General features: G+C 33.7%; 1 long non-coding RNA gene across 1 annotated transcript; it reads left to right on the top strand.

Annotated features, from left to right (window-relative positions):
• The first annotated feature begins 446 nt into the window (after window positions 1-446).
• On the top strand, window positions 447-2,815 carry LOC140151861 (uncharacterized). The gene is made up of 3 exons (XR_011858982.1): window positions 447-676; window positions 1,782-1,875; window positions 2,716-2,815. It is a non-coding gene; the product is annotated as an uncharacterized lncRNA (long non-coding RNA).
• Window positions 2,816-4,261: the final 1,446 nt, after the last annotated feature.

The raw sequence follows: 4,261 nt of genomic DNA, 5'->3' as shown, positions 1-4,261 counted from the left end.
AATCACTAATTTGAAGATCAGTGCAGAGTATAGGTTAGATATGAAAATGGAAAATTAGAACAAATGCCTATATACACCTGATTCGTGAACTGTGTCTTTTTACAATGGCTTCAATTTGGGCCTTCATTTAACCCATTTTCGAGTTATGTGAGCAAAGGAATTCCTCGATCTGAGAGTTGCTTTGAGAGCACTCAAATCGATGAAATGTCCAGTTTGAGAGTCTCTCAAATCCAGGAAAACCCTCATTTGAGAGTACTCACAGATCGAAGAATTGTCCAATATGAGAGTCTCTCAAATCCATAAAATAGCTCGTTTGAGAGTTACTCTCAAATCGAGGAATTCTGCCAAATGAGAGTGATAGCGCCCTCACCATATCTGGCGACAATTCATACGAGCTGCATTTATGAAAACAACTAGACGATTTCCGTATTTTTAAAGTTCAAATTTAAAAAATATCATATATCAATTTATAATTACTCCTCAAGCCGAAGTTACCAGGTAAAATTAAATTGTATCATGATCACGGGCGGTGTAGAACTATTGTCAAAAGGGAAGAAAAAGAATGCGGTTTCTTTATCGCAAGTTCCGTGTTTCAACAACCAAAGTTGTAAGCTTACTGAATGACTGACTCACTCTGCAATGGCCAATGCTCTGCCGATGAGAACCCAACGACGACGTAAGTTCCAATATTTTTATGATCTAATTGAGTACTAATTCATAAATAATTATGCAAAGTGAACCCAAACAGTAAAAATGTTATCCCATATCGAATAATAATATCAACTTTTAATATCTTTGGATTTTTTCCCCCAAAACACCAAAAAAATTAGGTCTTTTTGGGAAAAAAATCCATTTCTTCATTATGAAAGGTCAAAATTTTCAATTGACCATCGGCTTTTCCTCCCTGCTACATACACTTTAAGAATATGTCATTAGATTTATATAATTTACTTCGAGGACTGTATTATATCAAAAATTTGCAAAATATCAAATTTTTATAATTTGTCATAAAATTTGTATTATATTTTGATATTCAGAATGCAATTCGATAGGTCTGCGGTGCTCTCATGTCCCACAAAAAATACTGTCGAAACGCAATAAACGCTCATTTTAGATCCCTTAATGTCAGACCTACATGTACTGCAAGATAATAAAGAAAAAAATCTGAGGAAGTACCTTGACAGTTTTTTTTCATCATGAAAAATGTTACGGACGTTACATTTGAGATAAAATGTAACGTCCGCAACACTAAATCAACAGTGTAGGACGATACAGGAGTATTAATTTCAAACTTGCTTTTCATGTTTACATAGAATGGAGTCAGGGCTTGCTCATTGTAGTTAACAGAAAAAAATTAAACACAGAACTGAATGGAGATTTAAGGATATGTACCATCTGTCAAAAAGGCAGGCACTTTCGCGTAACGTCCGTAACGCTCGTTTCTAATTTCTGTAGCTAATTAACTAAGAAAGCCAAAACAAAATTGCTTCATAATAATGAACATTAGAGTGTGTACTAGTAGCATACTAAGAAATAAAGTCTTATCCTAACAGCAAACATGTGTGCTATTCACTTAAAAGTTGCAAGTTGCATGTATCTGTAACATCCGTAACGGTGGAATTGGCCTTATACAAAACCATGCCTAACTCAATTTAGCAACAAAATTGAGCATTTGCACCAATGTCTTGAATTGGTTGATGATTGTATTCATATAGTTATTAAATTTAAGAAGACTTAAGGTAAAGGTAAACATTCTAAATTTCTTTTTTTTTGATTGACAGATGATATGTGCCATACAAGCTATGGAGAAGTGTTCCGCATTATATTGGATCGGGAAAGGGAGACAAGACAAAGTCTATTATCATCATCAAAGAGGTTAGTACACCTGGTATCACATACCATATTCCCTTGTTTCAAGTGAACTTCTGTGAATTGTGTGCATTTTTTGTACTGCTGACTGAAACAAAAAAAATCTCAAACAGTGCATGTACAGTTAAATGCAATTTTGTGTGATACACACAAAATACACTGTAAAATATGCATGATAAATGCGCATGTATGCGTCGCATCATTCAAGTTGAATCCACACAGAGCACCACAAACTTCCGACAATCATGCAAGATGCTAACTGCTGCTTGTCCGAGAATTTTTTGTATAACAATATATAATATATTTAGTATAAAATGGGCAAAATCCCTAAAATTAATACCATATTGAGGTTTTTTAGCTAGTTATTTGCTATGCAATATTTCTTCACTAAAGTGTTACTATAAAATTCTCCAATAAAGTGTTACTATTTTAATGTGACCCCTGGGCCTGATTGAAGAACATGTGATACCTTAAAACATCCACTGAATGAGTAATCCAGGCAAAAGAAGAAATAAAACAAACAAAACAAAAACTATCCAGATGCACATGTCAAATCAGAAAGTGACTTGGAGCTTTTTGATAACTTAGACATGGACCAAACTGTGAATCAGGTGTCCTCTGCTCTCCTCTCTTCTCTCCCTTCCCTTTTCTTTGCCCACTCTATCCTCCCACTGTACAAGTTAATATCTTTTGCTCTGAAGTCTTTTAAGACTTAAAAGTTAATCAATTAATATTTAAAATATAATGTTGCAAGATAATAAAAAACAAGATTTATTTAATTCCTATAACCTGAAATATTTAGGCTACACATGAATTATAATGATTCCTTTTGTGTTTTTATGACAGGATGTGTCAAATATCAACGCTGCATTGAAGAGGGGTGAGCTGCCTCATCTTGTAATATTCAACGAAACCAACTACATTGTAGGAGATGGTGTGAACATACAGCTCTGCAGGTGCCTTTCTCCAACTGATTGCCTTGTAAATGTATTTGTGTATATTCTCAGTTATCCAGGTATAAAAAATATCAAATAATTTAAATCTTGTCAACTGGAAATCTAGACAAAAAATAGGAAGTCCAGTTGACTATATTTAAATTGTCAACTTGATATCTTGTTTTATGTGTTTCAATTTGAGTACCTGTAACCTGTTGTGTACTGCTGGGGACAGGGGAGTGATAACCCTCTGAAAAAATCAACATTGAACTTGAATAGCCTTGTGTGCATTTTGCCTGAAATATGTGTAGTGTAAAATATACAAATTTTGCATGCTTTGTGTCACCTGACTAAGAAAACGTCACTGAAAATTACCTATTATTTAGGGTTATAATATTGAGAAACCAAAACTTTGCATGATGATAAATTCCTCAACAAAGAAAAAGAAAAAATGGGTTCTCATTATTTATAGTCCTAAATCAAGATACAATTTTCTACTTTTATTAGTCAATTGCACACAAAGCATGTGGTATTTAACAGTATTGCAGGCAAAAATTGCACTGGGCTATGGAAGAACAAATTGAACATCATGAACAATGTCATACTTATTTTAATGGGGTGATTGTGTCCCTGCATGTACCCGACTGTCTAACATTCATCCCACCAATGGTTGATTTAAGTGACAATTACCAATAATTACAGAACAGTTTTCGAAATGGATTCAAAATTTCATGTCAGACATTTAGGCTGTGGCTTAAGATATACTGGTGGTTTTTTTTAACTTAACTGTTCATGCAAGATATATTTTTAGAAGTTTCTAGATTTCAAAAAGTGTACCAAAAACAAATTTTGAGTTTCCAGTGTTTTTGAAAACTATATAATTGAGCTTATACCGGTATATAAACTATAAAAAGCCTGATGTTTTTATGGTCTCAAAATCAATGTTTTACCCCCCAGTATTTTTGGATTACCTACCCATTTACATTTCAATTGTAAACATCTTAAAAAAAACAACCAACCCCCCCCCCCCTTAAATAATGGCCATTATTAAAAAACAGGCTATTGAATTACAAATCTGTAAAATACGTTGGAAGCAGAATTTATTTCTGTGCATTTTAACACCTCATTTGATACGATAGCCCAGAAAACAACTGAATACCTGAGTGGAAGAAGAGCCCAACTCCATCAACACTTTTTTTGAGATACTAACAAAAAACACACTATTTGGAAAAGTTTTAAGAGTTTATTTTTGAGTACTGGTACATGAACATAAACTGGCCTCAAAAAGAAACTTATAATTTTCACAAGGTCATATCTTAAAATCCTCTGCATAAAAATGAACAAAAATTGCACACAGGATTACTGTGCACTGACATGGAACACCTTCCTGGACCAAAATTCACATCCCAACAGGTTTCTTTTGTTGGGTTCCAATTATTCGCCTGTACATGCACATA

Source organism: Amphiura filiformis, chromosome 5 (assembly GCF_039555335.1).
Source record: "Amphiura filiformis chromosome 5, Afil_fr2py, whole genome shotgun sequence".
Classification (NCBI taxonomy): domain Eukaryota; kingdom Metazoa; phylum Echinodermata; class Ophiuroidea; order Amphilepidida; family Amphiuridae; genus Amphiura; species Amphiura filiformis.
The sequence above is the reverse complement of the archived record's forward strand: the minus strand, read 5'-3'. Positions and strand labels throughout refer to the sequence as shown.